We start from the raw sequence: 26,787 nt of genomic DNA, 5'->3' as shown, positions 1-26,787 counted from the left end.
CCTGAGCAGACGTCCCTCTATCTCACTGATGCCACCCATCAGTCTGTTTATCGCCCCTCCCTCTTTATCTTTTACTGGTTCAGATGCTGCAGACACCAGGGGTGGCACTTAACAAGCAGCTAATGCTCGGACTGTTAACATGGCTAGCCTAGTTCAATCTGGTGGTAACAAAATCTGTCAAAAATCACTAATAAACACATTATAATCAGTTCTTTAACCCTTTGAAACCTGGATCAACATTCATTTTCTTATACTGTGTTCAGATGCCTTTCACAAGTATTCAAACCTTCGAACCTTAAACGAAGTTGTGCAATTTCCATCAAAAAAGAAGGGGATAAAAAGCAATGAGCAACATGGTAAAGATGAAAAAAATATGACATTTAGAAAATTATTTTTTAAAAGCCAGGAAATCTGTATGGAAAAAAAACATCTATATTTTTTTTGTGTGTTTTTTTAATGTTATTTTTAAAATAAAAAAACCAAAAAAAAAACAACAACTATTTTTCTTGTACTTTTAAATAATTTCTTGCTGAATTTTGGGTAACTTCTTTCATTGCTCATTGCCATGTTTTTGAAAGAAATCAAGCCAATTTGCTTAGTTGTCATAGGGTTAAATATCTGCCATTTGGTGCTTGGCGGGTGTTCATTTCGTACCCTGTTTAAATGTATTCCAAAACTCTAGTTCTAGTTAAACTGACACAATAATTCGACTTTTTCTAACATCATGTAAACATACTTAAAGTCTGAACTTGATTATATGGCCATTGTTGGAGTTTATGCGTGAAAACGGCTGTAGCCGCTGATCGTGGTACGCAAGCAGCACAGAAGAAAGCGAAAGTGAAGCAGCAACGGCTGACGAGATCCAGCTGCTTCAGGCTCCTTTTTTTATATTTTTATTTTTTAACTATTATGTGGGTAAACCACGCTAAACACAATATTAGTATTACACTTTAAACCGTATCTGGGGGGAACGCTTAAGACAACAGGCAAGAAGAAATGCAAGCACACACACACAAAAAGACAGACACACAAAGACACACACTATTACACTATAAGCTATTAAAAAAGTTTGCAAAAATGCATGGCGTAAAAACAGGATTCTTCATGCAGAACTCATCATATTTCCATGACATGTTTCTTCCAGCCTGCAGCTGGTGTTTGTAGTATCTATTCTTTATCTAAATATGACAGATAATAAATTGGTATTCTGCCTTGTGTCATCAGAGCCTGTTTGTTCAGTTGAAACCACTTAATCTCTGCTTCAATCCTTTTAAACACTTTGGGGAGTGCAGAAGTGATCAAGATGGTGAAGCCCCACACCAAGGACCTTTTAGCTGAATCCAAACAACAATCTGCGAGCCGTCTGATCTTTTGACTTGTTAATGGAGATGGTGAATTATTTACTCTGGGAAATAAATAAAAAAACAGAACATGTATCTGCTGCAGAGTGTCGAGAGGCAATATGAGGAAATGAAGCGCTGCATAAAAACTTAATTTCAAGTTTTTCAGATTGGAGAGACTGATCATTTTCCCCACAGCTGTTGTCTGAGTCTTGCTGTTGACTCAGTTTCTCAGTGGAAATTTGCCATATGCTCTGGAGCATCTTGTGAACTACTGTAAATGTCAAGTGTCATTAGCCCGTGTGCATGCTAATGTGTTGTTCATGCTGTCTGAGTAAGCATTAATGATGAGGCACGCCAAAAACTCATCCAAAACGGGATGTTGCCTTCAGGGTAACTTTTGCATTTATGAAAACACACAGAAGCACTTTATTGATTTATTTTGAAAGGAGAACACATGGTTTCACAGAGGAAGATGTTGCAGAAAAGCATTGTCACATTTGAGAATAAACAAGATAGCTGCATTTGTGTGTGTGCTGCATGTGTGTGTGTTCATCCCAACATAGAACTTTAATTACTGGGGAGGAGCTCCACACACCAAGAGACAAGATAGCTTGACAAATAATTGCAGGTTCAGTCGGAGAGTGTCTAACAACGGCGCGAATGTGTCTGCTGCTCTAACTGTGTGAGAGGAACTTAGTTGCGGACTCGGCATCTTATCACAGTTTCAGATAGCAGGCTGCTGTGAACTGATTAAGACGTTTGCACAAGTAACAATGCACAATGGAAACGCCAAAGGGAATGGAAAAAATAAATCATGGGCCACAGAGAGATTATCAGTTATTTCCTAAACAATTTTTAAATAAACATATGACCGCGGTGGAAATGGTGCACTTGGAGATCATGTGCCTCTTGAGCCAGGGCAAGTGGAAAATGAAGATGTCTCATTAGTCGACTTGCACAACCAAGTCCCCTATCAGTGAGGACAGGCTGTATGAATATTGCTTCCTTTGGTCAAACGATCTTTCTGCAACACTTTGTTTCTTGAACGGACGTCGGATTTTCCACTGGCTCAGCACATTGGCAAAGAGTTAGACGTGAAGGGGTGGGGGGGGCTTCCTCCTTCTGAAGAGGAAGAGGAAAAATTGTGTTGCATACTTTAGAGAAAGACTGCTGATCGGAGGGTGATGATTTGTGAGAATTTTCCAATTGCAAATTAATCAAAAGTCCTGTTGTTAAAGGGTAACTTTGGTAGCTTTCAACCTGGATGCTATTTTCTCGTGTATTTGAGTCTAATTGAAATTGTTCCAGTAGTGAGTGAGAGGACAACAGCTGGCAGCAGCAGAACATGCTGCAATGTAACCACTTGGGGCAATTGCGCTCTGTCAATTAACTTCCTCTAAAAGTGTTTGTTTTTGCCACTGACATGGTCAGATTGTTATTATAAGAGTCTGACAACATGATAGAAAGGATCCCTTAAGAAATAAACCCTGTTGTTGAAGAGCAAGAGCATCAAAAAAAAAGAAAAGAAAAGAAACAGCCCGAAAATTACCATCTCCAAACCCACAAGACTCCATTAAATTAAGTGTAATTTTAGCATGTATATGGCCAGCATATTTCCACATCTAACTGGGTGAATTAAGGGTTTATTTTAACCAACAAACAAAGTTGGTGATGACTGAAACAGTGGAGAGACAAACCAAGTTGGCTGATATGTGCTGTTTATTTACATTTATTGTGGTGATAGCGATTTCAGGCTGTGTCTTTTTAAATAAAAAACATAAGACAATGAGCAACTTGGGGATAAATGACCAAAAAATTGGTAAAAACTAGTAAAAAGTCACAAAAACATCACCTGAAAATCACAAAAAAAGAAAGAAAATATTAATGATAATTCTAAATATAGTTTTGCGAAATTTTCACTAGCTTATAAAAAATTATGTTATAATAATTTTCGAAATGTACAAACATATTGGTGGAACATTTCTTGTTAAGTTGCTCTTTGCTTTATTTTCCATGTTTTCAAAAGAATCAAACCAACTTGCTCAGGAATCAAAGGTTTAAAAACTTCAGAGTGCATCACAAAAAAGAAAAAAAAAGATGTCAATCCACTTATCAAAGGGTTAAAGTCGAATCATTAAAGTGTCATCTCATCTTGTCATATTGGCAGAAGTGTTTATTTTAGGCCGGTGCCAATGCATCCATTACAAAGACGTGCCAATATTATTGTGAACCGACAGTTTGCAATTGCCCATTAAAGTTACACTGCAGCCTGTTTTGCAGCTGCAATATACTCACTTCAAAAGTTGTCATCTGTTAGTCACCTAAACACTGAAGCTAACATTAAACCAAGTCTTTGCTTGTATTTCTCAGTTTAGTGTCGTCTTTTTGGCCCCAGTGTTAACACAGACTGTTGGGACCACTTATTCAAGCCGGACAGTAGCTATATCAGTCAGACAAAGTTTATATTAAGGATAGGTCTCGCACGTTCTAATAACAAACCATTCTTATCTAACACGTCATTAGTCTGCCACAATCACTGTAATCACATTTGTCCTGAAAGCCGCAACAGTCCAAACATTGGTTAATGTCTGCTGGAGGAATCATCAATTATATGATTAACACTCACACTCTGCTGACTGGCAAAAAAACGAAACAAAACTGAGACACAGGCTTGTGAATTACACTTATGATGCAGGTAAACATCTAAAAGAAGATGTGAAGTGAGACCTTGTGAAGCAGTCTCACACACACAAAGACCCCTTGTGTGAAGGAAAGCTGAGAGGTGGTGGTGGTAAAGGAGGGGTCTATCATGACTGAGCCGCTCGCCCTCGGCTTGTGCATGTTTGTGTTTCCAACTACCCCTGGAATTTACTGCAGGCACTGGAGAGGGCAGCCACAGAGAGGTGAACGGCCTGTCGGATACAGGCCAGAGTTGTTGGGAAAAAAAGAGCAGCGGAGAGAAACAGGAGTTGTAGAAAAGGAAGAGAGCGATGGAAACGGGACAGACAAGGAGTTATTGTAAAAGAGTCAGCAAATAAGTGAACTGGAAATAGAGATGGCAAAACAAAAGCTGTGTGTGTGTGAGTGTGTGCTCAGTGTGTGTGTGTGTGTGTGTGTAGGGAAGGAGACAGTGGTCTTACTCAGCCCTGAGCCAGCAGCATTGAGATTATCTGGCCAAGTTTCCACTCGCAAACAATAATTCACCTCAAGTGCCCATTGAGGTTAGACTTTGTCAGGACAGCGACCGACCCAGCCCAATATGAGCGTTTGTGAGTGGAAGAGACTGTGTATGGTTATAGTATGCCTCCACCATATAAACTTGTGTGTGAGTGAAGTCATAGAAGAGCCGTAGAAGGGTGTTTGCAGGGTTGAGGGGGTAGTGCCACTGCCCTGTTTTCCATGGTCTGTTTTCCGTCGATATCTTCTGTATTTACATTTGGCTCGGCTCGCGGCGGAGCTGGAAAGTGTATTTCATTCAGGCCAGTGAACATTTACATGTCATAAAATGTAGGGCATATAAATAGTCTTGATTCAATTACGGCCAAGGCACAGAAACCACCTGAGATTCCACATTTAGAGGCAGTGCAGCGCTCATGGAAAACGCTGCCGTTAAGAGTCCAACAGGAAGGAGCGTGGAAAACAAAACATACTGGACAAAAATATTGCAGAATCAACCACTGGCTTTGCGTGTTTCTAGTTTAACAACAACGTTTGCTATCCCAGAAGAAGTTTGGACTAAATATTGTGAATTTCAATAGAGGATATTATGCTTATCTGTATGGGGGGCATTTGGCTAGAAGAGTCTCTGTAGATTTTTTTATTACACCTGCTAAGAAGTGTCATCACTCAGGCAAAACCAGCTGGAGGAAGTGTGGCTCCCAGGAAGCCAACCACTGCCATTTGTTTTGGGCCTTTCCAAAAGAAAGTGCTTTTTGGTGTGGGATTTATACAGAATTAGTGATTTGAGACGACAATTACATTAAAGTGTGATGAGCTCCTTTTTGGTCTTTTACTTTAAACATTTACAAATATTAAAAGAAAACTTTAATTTGGAATACTGAGTTTAGCTGCTAGAAAAGAAATTACGAGGAAATGACTTCAGTCAGATGCCCCATCCATAGAGAACTGCTATATCTTTTATGAAATCTTTGTATTAGAGAGAATTACCTTTTTTAATGAGTCTTCGAAAAACAGATTTGAGGAAATTTGGAAAAAGTGAAAAATGTATTTTTCCATGAAACAACCTTCCTTTGTATATTAAAGTATTTTATTTTATTTCCATGTATCTCAAATGCAAAGCCACCCCATATTCTATAAATATATATATATATATATATATATATAAAATAAGAAAAGTCCACTCTGAAAATGTACTTAACCAATGTTGACTACGTGTCTGTTGCAAAGAATGTTTGCTACAAATGATGCATGCATGAAAAGGTAACAGTTTAATGTGTTTTTATCAAGCAGCAACCTTCAGGGTTAAAAAAAATTATGCCAACACGAAAGTGCCAAAAACTGCAGATATTTGAATGGCCACTTGACACTCATGGTAAAATGTGTAACTTTACAGCAGAAATAAACATGTTTACAGCTGGGTACAAATATAGTTTTTGGTCTCTGTAGCTAATTTCAACATTCATAGTGTATTTTGAAAGACAAGCTGAGGGCTACTTAAAAGTCTGATTGCCACAATTGGCCTCCAGGCCAGATTTTGGTTGGGCATGACTGCCCTATAGACATATACACTGCACTACTGAGGAAACTTATTCAAGTGCTAATTTTGCTTTAAATTTTCTTTACTCTATTATTTACATAAAATGTTCTTAAATAACTGTATGAGAAAAAAAAGTCAATCTAGTAGTTGGCCAGTAAAAATATTCTTGGCCAGTAGATTCGTTGTTTTAATCTTTGTTTTAGTCACCTTGACCTGAGTAAAAAAAGTTAATATCAGAAACCAGTTATAGATAACATGAGCATTTATTTGTCTGTTTTCAAACAGCTAATAATGTGTTGGTAATGTTAGATAAACGTTGTTTCCAATTGCCAGTTCTGACAAACTGAAGTAAAAGCTTGCAAAATACCGACATGTAGCCTTCTCAGATGCTCCTCATTTCTCGGTGGCGTCATGCTAATGACATAAAAAGCTCCACCCTGCAAGTCACCTGTGTTGGTTCTTTAGATATACGACATCACAAAACCTGGCTGTCTGAATCTGTGTTTTTGAGACTGCCATTGGTACACTGCAGTTCCACTCATGTCTTGCAGCATTTTAAAAACACCATATGGACATGTCAGAGGGGGCTGGCCAGACGGTGAGGGCTAGTTAGCTCTCTGGCAGAGGTGACTTTGGGTAAATTAGTGGCAAAAGGCAGTAATTAAGAATCGTTTTCACATTGTTCAGTTGTTCAGTTAGGCGTGGAGCCCATCAGCTCTTTAAATCTGCTGTTCTCTTCCCCCTAAAGTGTGAGCGGTGCCACCAGGGACCAGGCAAAACAATTAATGGCAACTTAATTACAGTGCCACATCTGATTTTTTTTTTGCCTTACCCACAGAATGTGCAGAGAACAAGGGAAGGGGCACATTAAAAGTGCTTGCTTCCTCAAGCCGGCGCAGAGCTTTTGCAATGTCCAAAGCAGAGTGGCATGGACTGGGCACAGATGGGGCATAGAGGAGGAGATCCAATGGGAACTCGGTGCCCTTTACACCCCATTTCTTCCCTTTCGCATGGGGGCTTTTCCCGTGGGAGGGAAGGAAGGCACGGGGAGGAAGAGAGGAAGGGAGGGTTACAGACTAAAGAGACCATGATTCTTGGTGGAAAAGCACCCTAGAGCACATGTGAGCACACACTCATGATGCACACAAACACACACCTTGCCCTGCAGTAGGTAACGGCCCTGACCTTCCTGCTGCGGGGAAGAAAACGTGAGCATATGTGTGTCTGGTTTAGTGTGAAGGAGATGAAAGGTTGCAAAGAGAAGCAGTATGTGATATGAGAGACAGAAATTAGGCAAGAAATAAGAACCTCAGTGTCAGTGCCACAACAAGGGATGTCAGTTTAATCCTTTGAAACTTGAGCAAAGTGGCTTGATTTTGTAAAGAGGGCAATTTGGAACAAAAGAAGAAATTAACCCAAATTACAAGAAATTAGTTAAAAAGTACAAGAAAATATTTAAAATAAATAAACAACAAGGAAGTGACCTGGGGGAAGTGCTTAAAAATATAATAATTCTTAAACATAATTTTAAATATGTAACTATGATAATTATAAAATTAGTTTTCCCAAGCTTTTTAAAAATTATTTTGTAAATCTACTCATATTTTGCAATTTGTGGAACACTGCTTACCAAGTTGCTTTTTGTCTTTTTTCCAATGTTTTTGGAAGAAATCACACCTATTTGCTCAGAGTTTAAAGGTCAAAATACCTATGAAAGGTGCCTGAAAGCAGCACAATATAAGTGATGTTGCTCCAGGTTTCAGAAGGTTAATTGTTTAATTTTTAAGAAAAAAATGCAAAATAACATGAAATACATAATGGACTATCCTTTTAGTCCGACGCATCATTGACTCAGCGAGTTTTTTCAGAGCCCTATCTCTTCAAAAGTGGTTACATTTTAATGTATTGTGATGTAAATGTCTTGCCAGTTTTTTTTTTCTGTGGGCTTTGCTGACAGGTATTTTACTGGCGCTAAAAACAAAATCAACAATACTTAGCATTAAACCAGAAATGTTAAAGAAGCATTTTAAAGCGCTTGGATGATCAAATACAACTGATGTACTGCCAAGACATAAAGGCAGAAAAAATAGGGAGGATCTGTAAAGTGTGGGCAACATCAGACACAATCCATAAAGAACCAGTCATCCTTATAGGATTAAAGGATTTCAAGAATTTCAACTGTCTTTTTCATTTTAACACTCAAACCAACAACATGACATGTTGCTCCAAAAGAGATGTAAATGTGAGTGAAATCATAGCCCTGCTCAGCTAATATGTCGTGTCCCCATCATCATTACCACTGGCACCACACCCCTTACCCCGATTTAGAGAGAGAGAGATCCAGCATGATCCCACCATAGCAGATGGATATGTCAGATATGCCTGCTTGGGCTTATGGAGATGCTTAGTGGTAAATGTAATGACCTCTCTCTCGCTCTGTGTGTGTGTGTGTGTGTGTGTGTGTGTGTGTGTGTGTGTGTGTGTGTGTGTGTGTGTGTGTGCGTGTGCGTGCCTACCCCTTAGTCCTCTGTTCCAATTACCCCAGGCCTGTCTGGGGAAAACTCACTCACTTTGCTGCAACAGAAAGGCCGGACAGAGCCGGAGCCAGTAGATTCTCCATTCCTGAAAGAGATACCGCAGAGAGGGAACTTTTGTCAGTTGGAGACAGAAAGAACAAAACAACTCTGTTTACTTTGTGGGTTAAAATGACAAATTACCAACTACTATGTCTGCCAAGATGACAGCGTGGAGAAATTGCTTTAAACTTTTCTCTAACGAAAAAATGTTCGGGGAACAACCAACTGTGTCCATCTTTTGGAGCATTATCAGCTGCATGACTAATATTTTTTATGGCTTCGGCAGTGTGGTTTGGGCGAGGATTCTTCAAAAGGCCCACATAAAAGGAGCCAAAAAAGAAAATCTCTTCCCATTCAAACCAATCAGCTGTCTCATGGATTGCACACGCTGGTGCTGACCTGGTTCACGACAATTCAAGTTTAAAAGGAACACAACATGGCCTCCAATTAAATTATAGAACACGGTAACAAGGTTCAACAAGACTGTAGTTCAAGTCCTCTGAGTCATAACCAGTGGTGGAAGAAGTATGCAGATCCTTTACTTGAGTAAAAGTAGTAAAACCACCCTGCCTAAATACTGTGTTCCAAGTTAAAGTCCTGCAGTGAAAATACTTAAGTAAAAGTAAGTCAGTATAACCAGGAAAATGCACACAAACTATGAAAAGTAAACATACCTAATACAGTAAAATCTTCAAGGAAATTAAAAAATGAACACACCCAAAAAAAAACCAAAATCAATTAAAAAAAATTCAAAAACACCAGAAACCACCCAAATTATAAGAAAAAAACCCACACATCCCAAAATCAAATTAATGAATTAATGAGAAAACAAATTTATAAAAAAGAACACCCCTAAACCCAAAATTTTAAAACAGAAAACACCCCAAAATTCCAAATTATAAAAATCAAGAAAAAAAACATCAGAATAAAAAAACTTTAAAAATAGCTTAAAAATAAGAAGAAAAAATAAAAACAATCTTTTTTTAAAGAAAAAACTCAAGTGTTTATCAAAATAGTTCGCAGTTGTTGCAGCAATATAAACTGTTAATTTAAAAAACAAATTTTTAAACCCTTTTTACTTTTTTAATGCAAAAATCTGTAAAGTAACTACAGCTGTCAGCTAGATGTGGTTTAGTAAAAAGTACAATGTTTCCCTTTAAAAATTAGTGGCGTAAAAGTAACATAAAAACAACATACTCAAATAAAGTACAAATACCTCCAATTCCTACTTGAGTACAGTACTTGGGTATATGTACTTCGTTACATTCCACCAATAGACATAACACATTTGAAAAAGCATTTTCCATTTGCTGCTGGTTAATCACAAACTTTCCAGGATTTATTTATGCACAGATGACCTTTTTTGATAGCTGACGTAAAGGTTTTTCCTTTAATCCATCCTGTACAGAAATGTTTATTCTCCAGGCTGCACATTTCACTTTAAACACATTCAGTTTGTTTAATTTTACTCAGAAATATTGCCACAAATCTCCTCCTCTCTTGTCCTTCAGCCTTCCCTCTCCTCAAAGTCACAACCTTCAGCTGCTGTCCAACAGTTAATGGAAACTTTCCTCTCTGTTAGTGTGTCATGTGAAGGGCAAGGCAGGAGTTTTCCAATGCTCTGTCTGTGAAAAAAAACACCCATCCCTTGTGTGATGCATCAGGAGCCTGGAGAAAGGAGGGCATGTTTGTTAAAGCTCTTTCGGTGGGCTTCCTGTTTTGACCTACAGGAGGGCAAGGGTTTTGGGAGGAGGTGTTTGGGCTCTAAAATGTTCTCGGAAGACTTTTCCCCTGAAGCGACCTGTGATGTAACGACTACGCCTCATTTCACTAATGAGCGACACAAGTAATAGCTAAAATTGTACCCGTGGAATGGCTGACATTCAGTCACGGAGCATTGAAGTTGCTCTCTCCATCGTCGTACCTCTCCTCGGTATTTGTTAAATGTCGGCTGGTGCAGCGTATCCATTAGCCTTGTCTATGTAAAATTCCACTCAGATCTCCAGTATGTGAGAAACCATAGAAACAGACTGGCCTTTGTTTCTAGTGCTCGGCAAAGTGTCCTGTGAGCTGAACTGAGTAATACTGCTGTGGCAGATGACTGGCCCACTCACACATTCAGTGTTGAAGGAAAAAAATGGGTGAAAATTACATTAATAAAAGGTGTGACATTTTGAAGGGCTGAGGATGATTTTTCCATCAACTCTTTCTGATAAACTCTCCCTACAGGAAAAGACTCTTTGTACCAGTCAAAATCATGAATTGTGATGTTTTGGAGGAAATGCAAGTTCAGGAAAACCACTCTCTGTTGGTATGAAGTCTGGCTCTCACTTCTTAAGTTCTGACACTCTTTAATGAGGAGGTTTTAGAGCGTTGCAGCGGTGCGAACTGGCACATCTCAGCTTGACCTGTTTTAACAGCCAATGAGCTTAAAGCAAAGTCAGCTGGTCAGGTCAGTGTGTCCCTTTGTGTCATTCTGTGTCCCCTCTCTAAATTTGTAGGTTTCTGCAGGTCTGTGAATGCAGCACAGGCATAAGTTTTTCTTTTCCTCAGCAGCAGTGTATAACTCGTAGGGTGGATAATTGATCAGTCAATCTGTTCAGATCGGCTCTCGATGAGAGGAGGAGCTGCTGCAAATTAATGCAAACTTTTGGATGCAGCACAATGAACTATTAAGTTTAACTTTCAAAGCACCTGACGTTTTACTGCGCCATCGTGTGCAGTGCTGCCACATATAAATTAATGTTAAGGAATCCCAATACTGGTGGAAGAGCAACTGGAGGAATTATGGAAACTGAGGAAAACCAAATTGATCCTGTTGTCTTTGTAACAGTGGTGCCAACAATAATACCACTTTGAAATGATAGAAGGAAAAAGTTTGAGAAGTGATCTTTTAATGCTTTAAAGAAATAATTTGACATTTTGGTGGGGAAAAAACTGTCAGATGGAAAATTGATACTGCTCATTTTTTACGGTAAATAGAGAGCCCCAGTACTGAGTGTGAAAACCCGGAAGTGAATTAGCATTTCAGCACTTCTGGTTCCCTTGTCCTAAAGTCAGAGTTTTTTTTGAATGGGTTTATGGTTAGAAGCCTTAAATCAGATCTGTGGTTAACGCAAGCTTAAGAGACTTTCAAGTTTTGTTCTACGACATAAAATACATCAGTAAATACCACACTCACCAACTCTGAATCTTTGATGTGTCTTTATGAAGGCAGTTGCTAACAAGTGGCTAAATGAGACTACAGTATGTCACTCTTTACAAGTAGCTGGAGTCAGCAGCCAATTAGCTTAGCATAAAGACTGGAAACTGAGAAACAGCTTGCTTGGCTCTGTCCAAGGATAACAGAATAATTAGCAAACCAGCACCTGAAAAGCTCACTCATCAACACAGACCAAAAACCAAGGACTTTTTCATGAACACCACAGGAAGGTAATGATCCCTGCCAAGAAATAGTCCACCACAAAACCCTTTATAAAACGCTGAATTGTCCACTTTGTCCGATTTTGTACGTATTTTTGTAAACAGTCATCATTAGTTATTAATTAGTGAGCTTTAAAAGTGCTTATAAGTAGATTTTGTCACTTTTAGGAGCTATAAATTCACTTTCCAGACATGACAGTGGTATCAATCTCACCATCTAACTTAATAAGCATATTTCCAAAAATGTTGAACTGTTTCCCGAAGTGTCTACATGCCACCAAGTTAGACAAGTCGACAGTTAGATTCACTTTTTGGGAATTAGACTTCAGCCTCATTAGAGTGACCAGACAACACAAAGCCTAGTTGGAGTCGTCTGCTCATAGCCTAGTTAGGGGCTACCCTACTTTCAGCTCCAATAGCCCAGTTACAGAAACACCCAGAAGAGTCAGTCACTCCATGAGAACAGAGTCCAAATAAGTAATGGCAACTCTGAGCAAACGCTGGAGCTACCCTCGCTCTAAAATAAAGAGGGAAGAGTGGGCAGACTTGTCATGAGGAGCCAGAACTGGGATAGGATATATTACATGAATATTTCAGGCATCTCTCTGACAGGCTTGTCCTCAGTGACTTACAGGATCTGTCTCAAGGACACCTTGGCAGGACATATGGCTGTTAATGAGCGCTGACTGCAGTTGCGGGGATAAAACCTGTGAGTGAGAAGTTATGGGATGTCGCTGTATAATAAGAGTTTGTGTCAGCCTGGCCTCATATATTCCTCCTCAAACTAAAAACCATCACACAGCCAAGTGAAATTCAAGATCTTAAAAACTACTTTCACAAGGCCTTGTTGAGTGTCTGTGAGACTTACTGGTGTGTTTAGTGACTTAACTATATTTAAAGGAACAATGTGAAAGATTTAGAGGGATCTGGGTTAGATTTCCTCCGGTGTTTATTGTTTTGGAGATTTTTGCTAGGAGCAGAATTATCTGCAGAGGTCTCTTGTTCACCAAAACAAACAAACCCGGTAATTAAAACTTGCAAAAACACTGAATAAAGCAGTTTCTAATTACAAATCAGTGTTAAGTCGAAGACAGACCACTAGCCTAAAACCTGCTTGTGCGTGCTGACTAGGGAACATAACAAATAGTTGACGATTGATTAATTGGTCATTTGAATTTGATCAAACGTGAAATTTTAATCAATCGCATAAAAATCGGATTCTGAAATAAAAACAAGGTGTAGTCTCCTTTTACATTCTAGCTATCAGTAGAATGATGTATTTTGAAAGCATGTTTCAATGACTAGCATTAGCAAAGAAAGGGTGCGATATAACTTTATGACAAGCAGCCATTTTGTCATGCAGTGGCGACACTGGAAAATGATTATTCAAAGCATTATTCAAATATATTCAGTGTGCTTCATATGTCTAGAGCTCTACATATTGTATTTTTAATAGGCTATGCAATGGTGTCAGTGAATATACAATATGTTGCTGAGAACTTTAAATGAGGAAAAAAACACATTCAGTATTGTTTGGGGTATTACAGGGGTCCCTTGACCCATGAGTCTCCCCCTTATGGGGGAGACATATTGCTCCCAATATGGACTTCAAAACTGTTTTGAAATGCAAAATAATGGAATTGGAAACATGATTAAAACATAAAATTAAATGCAAATAATTATTGAAACTTTTCTATTAAATGTGATTTAAAAAATTAACCGCTTGACAGCCCTATAAATTATATTCCATTTCTGCCAATATATCCTCTTAAAGCCTACACACTGGACCTTAAACACACATTTATCTTTGATGGTATCACAAAAATATCACCCTTTTGCCGTTATATGTGAGAAATATTCCGCTGAATGTGTTAAAGTATTTTCAGCTCTCCATTAATAACAGCATGTCTCGCTGTTTTCAAGGTCTGGTTGGCAAACATTAGCCAAGACCGTTGATGTGCTCCAGGCTGGAACAAAACATGGGTTCTTTCCAGTTTACTTCCCAATGTCAAACAAATGCCTCTTGACTGTCAAAAGCAGGGGAGCGGTGACTAAATACATTCCCCAGAGCGGTAGCATCGAGGAACTCCTTGCTATAAAAGGGAAAAGAGAACAGAGAGGAGACTCTGTTCAGAGGCTGCAAGTCATCATTAGTGTTATTATCTAGAACTTAATGTTGGATGTGCTGCAAGACGGCAGAGTGCCAGTTTTAGTAGATGCTAATTGCTATCATTATGGATGGACTGTTTGCTCAAGGTATAAACTTTGGTGTGCTGATGTGAAATGGAAACGATCAGCTGATAAGGACACCAGGCAGGATGAAATAAATGTGTTTTAGGAGTGTTCTTAATCATCACATGTTTTCCCTCCTTTTGTGCCTTATCGCCCTCCTGTTGAATCACTGCTCTGCGTCATTTCAATCCTCCGCTTCCTTCCTCTTGTTTTCTGTCTCGCCATCCCATCTTGCCTCCATCTCCCGGCGATGTTGTCCCTGCCGTGCCCCGTTTATGTAGGTCAAAGCCCAGAGAGATGATAAAGAAGCTCAACGGCGGAGGAGGTTTCTGGCGCGGCGGCGATGGCGAAGGCAGTGGTGTTAGTGGTGGAAGGGGAGAGCATTGGGAGCGTCGGTTCCGGAGCCATGTGGCATTGTACCTTCTCATCCATAATGGATGAGGGCCAGCAATAATGGATGAGGCTGGTGAGTAACCTGAGGATGTGGTGGGACATGGAGCCTTACTTCGGCCTTAGCCTCCTTTTCCTCCACCTCCTCCTGTTGTCGGCCAGCGAACCTTTCTCAGAAAACACGGAACATGATGCTCGCCCGGACACGGCCGCATTGAAAACAAACATGGTGGTGCTCAGATAAATCCATACCAGCACACCAACAAACAAGCAGGCAAAGGGACACATTTATGAGGGAACATCACAATAATGACAAGGGACATGTTCTGTGTTCCTCTTACGGAGCTTAATTTTTAATTCAAAGTTAAGTGGTTGTGCCACTGTATTTTTAATTCACAATCTGATGTTCATAAATGTATTACGATTATTATATCAATTTAAAAGAGGCTATAATTAATATTTTAATAATAATGTTAAAAATAACAATGTGGAAGGACTTCTTTTGATGAATCTGCAGAGGATTATAATCTGAATCAGCAGCTCCCATCGGTTTTATGGAGCTTTATAGTGAGTTTCAATTCACTGTTTAACAGTCTGGCCTGCGACGGTTTTATTTCACTCTCTCTGCTCTATAATGGTCTTATTTTCAGTTGCAACAGGCAGCAGTTCAACAGCAAACAGCAGACAGACACAGTTAGCCACTAGCTGGTGAAAACAGCAAAGCGTTTAGCAGCTAAAGAGCCAGATATGTCCCTCAGGAGTTGGTAGAGACCAAAAACAGAGCTAACAGAAAGTGAATACATTCTTCAGATGGCCAAACACAACTACAAATTAAAGTTAAACTGCTCAGGATTAAAGTTTAACTGCTCCAGCAGTTATGGAGCAACCATAACTGCCAAAACGATTCACAACTTTATTTTACTGCCTCCAGATCAATCCAACAAATCATCAGATAAAAATGAACACATCTTCATTACCAGACAACTAGCAATGCTCTGTAGACTGATGTTAGCAACCTGTGCTCCTACCCTGCCAGTCTGCGCTGATATAAGAGGAGAGCAAACGAATGCAGCAACTGCTGGACTTAAGTTTAATTGCAGGTGTGATACACCATCAAATGAAGGGAATGCAGCATGGAAATGCATCAAATGCAGGACTGTCAGGTACAAAGTCAACAAAAACAATGTAACATTAGCTAGTGAGTGAGCTACTGAGACATTGGCATAATACTAGTTTTTATTTGTTATACCTGTTTTTGAAAAAAGTATCATAAAAATGACATTAAACTAAGAATACAGTGCTTATTGTAATTTTTAAAGCTCAATTAACAAAGAAAATACTTTTGTGGTTTTTTGATTGACTGATTGATGTCTTTATTTCTAAGATGTAAAATACAACAAAAACAGTAGTTAAAAACTAACAAAAAGAGAAAAAAGACAAACTGAATTCCATCTGTACATTGCACCAGTTTACATATGCAAAAAGAGTAGGAAGAAGTATAAACTTATTTAATCCAACCCCTTTATTGTTTTCATTTGTTGTTCATGCAGCCGTCATCATCAGCTGATGATTTCTCATAAAACTGTAAAGTTTGAGGGCTATGCAGCACTTACACGTAACCCTATTCCTCTATCCCACGAACACCCTACCCCTCGACGTGAGCACACAAAACTGAGATGTAAGAGCTCAGTGGCAGGAGCAAGGGCTGTATTGGGATTGAGCCTAAATCTCAATCTAAATTTAACTACAAATTGTAAAACCCTCTGATATTCAGGCCATGGGGAAAAAAATTAATTTAATTTAAGGAGGACTGAAAAATCTATTTTGTAACTAAAAGTCTGCATGGTTTATAAGACAAGGTCATTTACAGCATCATGAAAACTGTGGTGTGCTTTATTTTTGGAACTTTACCCATGCGAGGGATTAAAAGTAAGAATAAAGTAAGTCTGCTGCTTCATATTTGACTAGTATTTTTCCAATCTGTCTCTTGTGGGTCCCCAGACTTGGAAGTGCAGTGCTAAATCTTTAACGGCAGCCTTTAATTTCGCCAATTCACTGTTGGTAATTTGAATTGGGTGGGATGAATCAGTCCGAGATCCAACAACTAAGTATCAACCGTCCGTGATGAGATCTTTGAGTCAGCTGGCCCTTACAAAGGGAGCACTGTACCCAAACAGCTGCTGCTGCCCACACAAGCCCCACAGTTCACTGCAGTCATTCGAAATTCAATACCGCAGGGCCCATCCCACCTTACAGTAGCAATCAATGACCAGCACTTTTGACAGGCGACACTGCTGTCTGCTGAGTAGAGGGTGACAGATGGGCAACAGGGATGGCTGTGTGTGTGTGCGCGCGTGTGTGTGCATGCGTGTGGGAAGGACGGTGGGTGGGGGGACTAGTGTACTAGTGAGGTTCATCCTCAGTCATAGTGACAATGGCATGCTTAGTCACACACCTGATGGACTGCGAGAGAGAGAGAGTGCGTATCAGAGGGTGTTTTAGAGGGTGACTGACTCATGGCTGCACCGAGGGTGGGATCCCGAAAAGACAGATTGTACTGCCCACTGCACTCTTCCTCCTCTCAGCCTCGTCCCCACTCCGGCAATGATGCGCTCCATTTATTTAATTAGATCCCCCACACTTTTAAGTGGCTGCCGATTGATTTCCGCAAGTACACAAAACTCAAAGTAATGTCATTGGTGAGTGGGCCAAGAGCTGATGAGCCTTTAGGTGTGAAAGTAAAAAGGATTTCTAACGTACTCTGTGTGATTACATAGCAAAGCTTTCGGGCTGTGGGTGTGTAGGCACAAATCTGCCAGAAAATCGATCATGCACTGACAGCACAATACCATGTGAGCATATGAATCGTGAGTCAGTCTGAGAGAAATAGGTGTCGGTACAGAGTGAGTGTGACTATCAGGAAGAAATGAGAGAGAGATGGGGAGAACAAGCGGACACATTCATGGCTTGATAGATAAAAAGCAAACCGTAACAATGGGACAGTCATTCACAAAAAGCCTGTGATGTTCAGCTGTGGAGGAGGACTGTGTCATCTTATACTCTTGTAACTCACAAACTAAAAGATTAAAAAGCTTTATATTTCTTCAACACAAAAAGCAAATGCACAATGTTAAAGATATGATATCTTGTATGTGAGAATTTTGCAAATGTGTGTACAAATACTCTCCTCAGTGCATCCTTTATTATTTGTACTCCTCCCAGGATTTGCCTGTCAGCTTGGCCTCAACAGGTTTCACAAAGTCGAGTCACATTGTGCTCCATTGTTTACCCCAACTTGACAATAGACTGTTGATTAGTTCATCAGCAAATATACAATTTATATCAGCCACAAAGGCACCTGAACTGCTCGCATACATACAAAATGTACTTGAATAGAGCCACTGTTGATTTTAATTAATGGGTTGAAACCTTGACAAAAATGCAGGGCAGTTGGTGGAGTTGGCAGCTAAAGTATTAATATCTAACACAGCCAGAGAAATGTCTGACTTCCAACTCCCACTGCTCTACTTTTCTATATACTTGCAATCAAAACAGAAATTATCTTGAGTAACCAAAGTTTATGGCACTCCTCAGACTGCATCTGATAAACCTCAGTGGTATAGTACAACTATCAGAAAGTAGGGCTGCAAGTTTCTCAATAAAAAGAGAATCACATTTTTTTTTTAAAGAATAGAGATCACAATTCTTACAGAAAGTGTTCATTTTTATTGCATTTGTTGTTTTTGGTCAGTTTGTTTGTATTACTTAATATTGACATTTTTGTGTTCTGCTTCTTGCATTATTTGCCCTCGTGTTTTCATTTTATTGTAAGTCTACCCTAATTTCATCTCGCCTGTGCTCAGTTGGCCTGTTTGGCTTTCTGTTGTTGTATTGCCCTTATCCCATTTCAACTTCTGCTTTGTTTGTCAAAGCACTTTGTAAACTCTGTTTTTAAATGTGCTATATAAATAAAGTTATTTCTAAAGCTATAGGCGTATGTTAATTATTAATGCATCAACCTGCATACTTTGTCGGCATTTGGGCAGGGATTTGCAGGCACTGGTGGTACATGTGGGAGCCAAACACTGTTTATCTGAACACACTGCTGCTGCTGTTGATGTAGGCTGTAAAAAGACAGTATCAGATTGCTTATTTCTTGTTAACTGATAAACAACGTTTTAGGTAATTTTATTGTTTGGATAAAGTGTGTTTTACAATGAGTTAAAGAGGAACTTTGCAGATTTTCAGCCAGCTTTGTGTCACTGCAGTGTGTGCCACATGCAGACATACATGTCTGACAAGCTGTTAGCATCAGCATACGCAGCTGGAATAATATGTTATATGACGGTCAAATTTAACCATCAAATCTGGCTCTGCGTCATTTGTTGTGCTTTGTTGGACTCAGGATTGTCTTGGTCTCGGGCTATTTCAATCTACTCTACTGTGTTTTACATGAGCACAGGGCACAAACTTGACCAATAGCACACTGTTAAAACACATGTCGCAGCAATGTGGCGAAGCAGTCAATGTGGCATCTATGTATATTTCTATGGTCTAATTGTTTAGCTTAGTTTGCCACCTATCTTAAAATTTGGCAAATTCTTGTTATCTCAGATGCTGGCTGAAACAAACCAGCCCCTCGTCCCTCTGCCAGCTGCTGCTGATGTGAATCACTGCAGGCAATGAATCACATCAGCAGCAGAGAGGGAGGACAGAGGACAAGATGAACGACTGATGTTGACTGATGTCTGCGTTCTTCATTCTTTCAAAACTTCACCTCAGTGCTGCGATGTCAGTGATAATATTTAGTAATAACACTGGTGCATGATAGAAAAGCTATAGACAAGGCTTGCGAACGCAACCAAAGATCGGAAACTCTGTGTGGTGACCCAGCCTGACCTCACAGATAGCTTTGTGGCTAATTTGATTTGTTGAGCGTTAGCAAAGCGGCAGGCTCAGAAAGAATTTGTCAGCCTTGAAGTGCTTTTGTGCATGCCGCAGCTGGGACAAATTATGAGCACTCATTCTAAATATGCAACTTTCCAAAGCAAATATGGCAGTTTCTGTTTGTAGCCGCTCTCCCCGGCAAACATTATGGCAAACAGCATGGGCTAACACAGCAGCAGCGGCCAACATTCAACACTGACACGTTAACTGGTCCCAAAAAGCTTCCGCTGACACCGAAATGGCTCATCTCTTTCATTAAACCTGTTAGGTAACATTAGCTGTGTGATGCTACCAGTTAGCCATGTCTCTGTGTACATCTGGCCTGGCGGAGTCTCAGTTTTGCAACAGCAGCTACAAGCTATACAGTGTATAGTGGCGTATTTGACATTGTTAGCAGTTCAGTGTGCAAAGATGCCACCGAAATGTTCAAAAGTATGGCTTTACTACACGGCACTCCATTTATATTTTGGGTATTGAACAAAGTACTCTATTGGTATCAGTATCACTTCAAGGGTACTGGTATTGGTACTGGCATCAAAATCCCCCTAGTTTCAGCGTTGGTTGCATATTGTGGCTCAGATTGTTTTCCCCTCCTGTGAGCTTGGTTTGTCACATCATCCTCTGTCTCCATGTAAAGATTTCTTCATGTTTGTACTATGTATATGAAATATTTCAACCTCCTTGCAACAAAAAGAAAGCCTTGTTCCATTTCAGCTGCAACACTGATAATACATGAAATCTCACTTCCATTTGACGCCTTCAGATTGCACGGTCAATCTCATGTCGGGAAAATGATTTCTGTAAATCCATTTCCCAAGTCTAGGATGACAAATTGTGCAGCTGCACCCCAATGGATGTCTGTTGTGACACACATCTTTAGTATTTTTCAACTGAGTTACAGATTCACAACAAAATAATTTACTGATGCATAGCACAGGACTGCAGATAACCGTATGTATTAATACACCATCTATTGACAGAATATGTTATTTAAAAGCATATTTTAATTTTTTGCTGTTGGGGCATCTATGTTTTAGTCATTGCTGGCCTTGAGTCAGACATCTTTAGTTGACTTGTTAACATAACTGGATTACTCAGATTTCATTTCTTTAGTCATTCTGTAAAGTGTGCGTCATGTCCCAGAGTAATATTTGAATAATTTTCAAGCAACATTTAATAGTTCTGTGGTTTCACTTAAATACCCAGATGCGTGGTTATACTGAATGCTGCTCTACCTGACTGTAAGTGGTGTGGTGGTTTACCTTATGTTGTTAGGCATCCTAGTGTAATAAAAATAATGTGATATGTACAATAGTCAAAAACATACAGCTTTGTGGTAAAAAGGCACAATGCAGTTATACAACATGTGGGGATAAAATTCAAATAGCAGATGATACAGGTACAATATGAGTGAAGTCATTTTAAAGTCATTTTAAAGGTAAATAGAAGGAAAACTTGTGTTGACATTGTTGGTTTTCAATAAACCATTTCTTAACCATTTGTTTAATATTGTTTCCTTTTTATAGACCCTCCACAGCAAAGTGTGAATCTGTATTTTTAATGCAGCGTGAAAACTGTCAACATGTTTAAAAAATATCCATTAGCTGCTCCAAATGAACTTATTTCAGACAAATTATTCCACAGGCGGTGAAGCCCGTATTTGGCCCTGAACAGATGAAATATTTCAGCAGGAGAGATATTTGACATCTTCGTTCTGATTAAATAAAAAGATGAAAAATTCTCCCATCAATCTGTTTGGACGTGACACCAGCGAGGTCCCTCTGATTGGATGTTTAACTACTGACAGTGATTGATGAGTCATCAAGGGAAGAGTAACCCACCGGTGGCGGCAGCGTCACCGACAGGTTGATTCCTCCACAGATGAAACATGGGACGTGGATGGGACAACAGGGGTGGGAATATTTTATTTAAATCTAAATCTTTATTTAAATATATTCATGGAAAAAAAACAGCAGATCTGCATAGTTATGCAGCCTCTGCAGATAGAAATGTCATTACAGCAGAAAGAGACAGCTTTACATCTCTGAGCTTAACTGCTCCCTCAACACAGCAGCCAACATGGATTTGACACAGAGGTGGAGTACAATATAAATACTTCAAATAAGATAAAGTATGATGCTTCATGTTTGCCAAATGACGGTATCAGCATGACTCGTCGGCAACCTTGTCTCGTGCACACATGCCAGAATGATTACTAATAGTGAGAACAACAATTAATTGATTATTCTGCGTGAAATATTTAATCTGTTCTTTGCAATCTTGCACGTTCACCGACACAGACTGAAAGTTTCGACAAACGAGCGAAACAGATTGCCTGTGAATTCGAGCTCACAAGTTTTCAAAAAGATCCAGAAACTACCACCATGCTCATGCATTAAAAACAGTGCAGTTTCTGATCCAGTCACATTAGACACATCATCAGCAACGTTTTTTTTTTTTTTTTTAATATTGTTACCAAATCCTCAAGTTAATTTTCAATATCTAATGTCCCGATGGGCTGTGGCTGCATCTGGTAATCCACAGTGATGTGATTGGTGAATATCTCAATATAGTGACCTATTTTCTAGCAAGTTAACACGGCTGGCATGCCAGCAAGGCTTAACTGATCATATAAACCCGTAACTAGATGAGTCTCTTGTGTTGCAATAATGTAATACGTGCTGCTGTTTGGGTGAACATGAGTATTTATAACTGAACAGAAGCTAAGCAAATGTGTGTATAACCGCTGCTCGTGTGTGTGTGTGTGTGTATGTGTGTGTGTGTATTTGTCCCAGTGTGTTTGTTTCCACATGGTGACGTGTAATGCAAACACAGCTTATGGCTTCAAGGAGGAGAGAGTAGCTTGTCCTTTTATTGTATGCAGCTTCACCATGGCAACACAACAGGAAGCAGTGCGCCTGTAGAGAGGATGTGACCCTTGTGATAAAATCAAAGTTAACATCACTCACAACTTTACAACTCTGTTAGCCTGACTCACACACAAACAGACACACACATCTACTGAGATCTAAATTGATTTCAACAAAAACTAGAATTATATCCTCAGGGTTGTATGCCTACGCAAACCAGTCAAGTTGCAAGTGGTCATTACTTCATAATGACAGTGACCCTGACCTTTGACCACCAAATTCTACTCAGTTCATTGTTTAGTCCAAGTGGACATTTGTGCCAAATTTTAGGATAATCCTTCGAGGCCTTTATTAAATAGTGTGTTTACAAGATCAAAAGGGACACAAGGTCACAACAACCTGTGACCTATGACCACCAAAATCTAGTTATTTGATCCCTGTTCAAGTGGACAATTCACTCAAGGCCTTCTTTAGATATTGCGTTCATGAGAACAAAACAAAACAAAAAGAACACAAGGTCACAGTGACTGTGGCCTTGACCTTTGACCAACAAAATCTAATCAGTTCATTGTTTAGTGCAAGTGGATGTTTGTGTCAAATTTGAGGAAATTTTTCCTGGGCCTTAATATCGCACTTATGAGAATGAAAAAGTTGAAAAAAAAATTAGTTCATTATTAAGTTTAAGTGGACATTTGTGCCAAATTTGAGGAAATTCCTTTGAAGCCTTCCTTAAATACTGCTTCACGAGAATGAAAAGGACAAAAGATCACAATGACCTTGACCTCTGACCACCAAAATGTTATCAGGTCACTGTTGAGTCCAAGTGGATGTTTGTGCCAAATTTGAAGAGATTTCCAGGCATTCTTAAGATATCGCGTTCACGAGAATGGGACAGCTGAAACAGTCAACTACTGAGGCAAACTATCTCCACATTGAGGGACACATGTTTAAATATATCCGAATGCAGGTGTTTTGATAGGACAACCCTGGAAAGCAACAGGAGTGTGTGCCATGTCCTCACTGGGACATGAATGTAACAGGATAGTGGAGGGGGGGATCTGTGCCTACCCTTGAGCACAAAACACTTTATAAATAACTAAGAGACACATGCCCACGGCTCATTAACATTATCATTCCAACACACAAGTATGTGTACACACACATGCTGGTAAACACACACACACACACACACACACACACACACACACACACACACACACACACACACACACACACACACACACAGAGGACATTCAGGGTATTAATAACTGTCAACATGTGTAATAAGAGGGAGCTGCAGAAGGCAAAACTCTGTTTGTTTGCACAGTATGTTTGGCCACAAGTACCACCACACTGACAATCCTCTCTCCACTGATATACTAAATATCACTAAAGGAAAATTGTGAGGCCAGCTATAATGTAAAATTGTATAAGATGGATGGGTGTTGCTGATTTAGATGTAGGACTACTTTTAAGAGTGTGAAGATTAAAATATTGAAAAATAACTTGCGATAGTCACACATGCCAAACAGAGATCACATCATTGTTGATCATGTCTTTATGAGGCGATCAAACTCTAACAATAATTATCCCAATATAATTACAAGAAATGTTTGATATAATTGAACCACCAATACTCCTCTAGAGGGTGACGATAATGCACATTAAATACTAGCTGACACCCACTATTAACCAAGAGAAGAAGAGGAGGAAGTAGTGGTAGAAGAAGAAAACAAAAACAGCAAACAAGCTAAAGTATATAGTAATGTTTTTACTTTACAACATCAATCAAACTCTTAGAGATATTTTTAGTAGGATTGTTTTGACCACGGATAACAGCCGTGGACCACCCAATGACTAAATTCACCATGTTAGCTACAGTAGCTGTGTAGTTCACTCATATACTGCTACATTAACATGTTCACAATGACTTAACACGTAAGCACTGGCATAGTCATGTGACTGATAACAACATCTACTGGCTTATGACTCATTGCTTGGCTCAACTACTTGGACTTTTCGAGGCTTTTCTCTTCATGTTGAGTACACAGAAACATAAATGGACAACCCCCTTTTTGTTGAACAATGATATGTGTTATCTCATAACATTACCATTCATAGAATGGCGACTTTTTAACTCCATATCCCCTTTGCACCTTCAAATGGTATCAATATTCGTGCTGCTGTCCAAAAGATAAACAAATCGCTTTCTGTTTCCTCACACCCCATCAAGTACCACAGTTTCTGGTTACTTTGATTGTTCCACTGTCTGCCATTTCCACTGCTGAGGATATAGTAACAATAATTGGCAGGAATTATAGTAACTGCAAATAACCCCCATGGTAACTGGGGATGGCTAATGTAAGCTACCAGGGTAAATCAAAGCGCTACAGAGCGTCCCAGAGATTATGTTTTTCCAAACCGAAAGCAAACATCACCCTGGTTCTCTTGTCAAAAAGCCTATGGGTTTTTCCATTGGATTGTGGATTACTGCAGAAAATATGATCGGTGGTAACCAAGCGTTTACTTACTTACATGTTTTGGTCAGCGAGATAATCTTCACAAATGAAAACCACTTTCAGAATTTTTGAAGCATAAATGTAGTTGCTTGAAGTAATAAAACTACTGCTCGGCTATAAATGAACTACACTACAATTGCATCGCCGCCACTATGAGACTGTAATGCCATGTTTGGTGTGATGACGTTCTGTGGTCTCATTAAGCCACTTTTAGCAACAGTCTTTTTTAAAACACATAAAACCTTCAAAATTTGTGAATGTCGCATTTTATGTTGGAGAACAAAACGTAAAAGTCTTTTAAGTTTGTGATAAACACAGGCTTTACTTTAGGCTTCTAGCCAAAAAAACATTAAAAAAAAAACCCAGACTTGAAGACAAGGGAACCAGAGGTGCTAAAAAGATTTCCAGGTTTTAGGACTCATCACTGGGGTTCTCTATAATCATACCTGTTTTGGCTACACAATTGTTGAAGCACTTTCCTTGTGCTGTAAATCAAGCCTTGCCTGCATTTTCACACCCAGTCGAAATAATTTGGTTAGGTTTAAAAGCACAGATGGTGTCAGTATGCTGTTGTAAAATAACATTAACTTATAAAGATAAATCAAGGCAAAAAACTTTCACTTTAAAAAGAATCAGCAAAATGTAGATACCATTTTCTAAAGAACAACCCATCCACTCAGCTGTGGTGTAAAAGGGACGAACCATCTTCGACACTTCGTACAACACCGAGGCCAAGGCTACGATCAGTAGGGGGGAGGAGGAGGGAGAGAATGAGGGAGAGAGAAAATGAGTGGTGGTTGAGAAAGAGCGTGAGAGAAGTGTCTCTGTTAGTGTAACTCAGCTGCTGCGACTGAGAGAATGTCGATGAGGAGAGAAAGAGATGTAGGAATGTGAAGTTGTAAACGGAGATCGGTTTGTAGGAGTATAATCAGAAATGAGCGGCAACACCAGTTTTGGTTTACGTTCTGGTCTGAGTGAATCGAATGTGAATTGACCACATGCACTGATGTGTGTCACCCCTGTGGTGAAATGAGAACTGGCACACAAAGGGTGCAGCTGGGGAGGAGGGGTGGCTGGTGAGCGAGAGACCGACGGCTGACAGTGTGGAGGTGGAGGTGCACCATGGGTAATAATGCGAATGACAGATAACAGACAAGTTTCTTCCACTTCAACTGACGCCTTTTCTCAGGTTGGCAGACTGAGAAAAGACGTCCAAAGATGTGAAAGAAACAATCATCTTTTTTTTTTTTAAACCTGAGTTGTGACATGAATGTGTAGGATGACGGCCATCTGAGTGTGTGTGTGTGTGTGTGTGTGGTTTATTCATCGACTGAACACATTTTTGAGTCGTGTTCTTGCAGCAGGAATCTGAGACACTACAAATAGATATTACAGACCTTTATAGACATTACATTTTGTGAATCAAGAGGGCAACAGATGCAGAAATGACAGCTTCGTCTCCAAATCTGCCTGTTTTTTCTTGATTAACATATAGATTATTGGGTCAATTAAAAAAACAACAACAACCAAACAAAACAAACAAACAAAAAAAAAAAAAACAGGAGGCCAAGCTGTCATATTCAAATTGCTCGAATTATCTGGCCAGTGTTCCAAAACCAAAATGAATTCAGTTCAGACCAGCAAATATTGACATTTCAAAAACTGTAACCAATGCAGTGGTGGCAAAATTATTGAAGATTAAATTAAATTGCAACTTCTGTTATGAAAAGAATGCAAACTTAACATATTGTTGTTTTGTCTTTAAATGCA

General features: G+C 39.4%; 1 long non-coding RNA gene across 1 annotated transcript in view; it reads right to left on the bottom strand.

The window, feature by feature from the left end:
* Window positions 1-1,624: 1,624 nt before the first annotated feature.
* LOC148185870 (uncharacterized) overlaps window positions 1,625-26,787 on the bottom strand; it is a 102,912-nt gene continuing 77,749 nt past the window's right edge. The window contains exons 5-6 of the long non-coding RNA XR_015775581.1: window positions 8,577-8,682; window positions 1,625-2,465 (exon numbers count right to left, since the gene is read on the bottom strand). This is a non-coding gene — a long non-coding RNA (uncharacterized LOC148185870). The remainder of the gene's footprint in view (window positions 2,466-8,576; window positions 8,683-26,787) is intronic.

Source organism: Plectropomus leopardus, chromosome 22, assembly GCF_026936395.1.
Source record: "Plectropomus leopardus strain MGB_pleo_1.0 chromosome 22, ASM2693639v1, whole genome shotgun sequence".
In the NCBI taxonomy this organism is placed as follows: domain Eukaryota; kingdom Metazoa; phylum Chordata; class Actinopteri; order Perciformes; family Serranidae; genus Plectropomus; species Plectropomus leopardus.
Note: the sequence above shows the minus strand (reverse complement) of the source record. Positions and strands in the feature narration are given on the sequence as shown.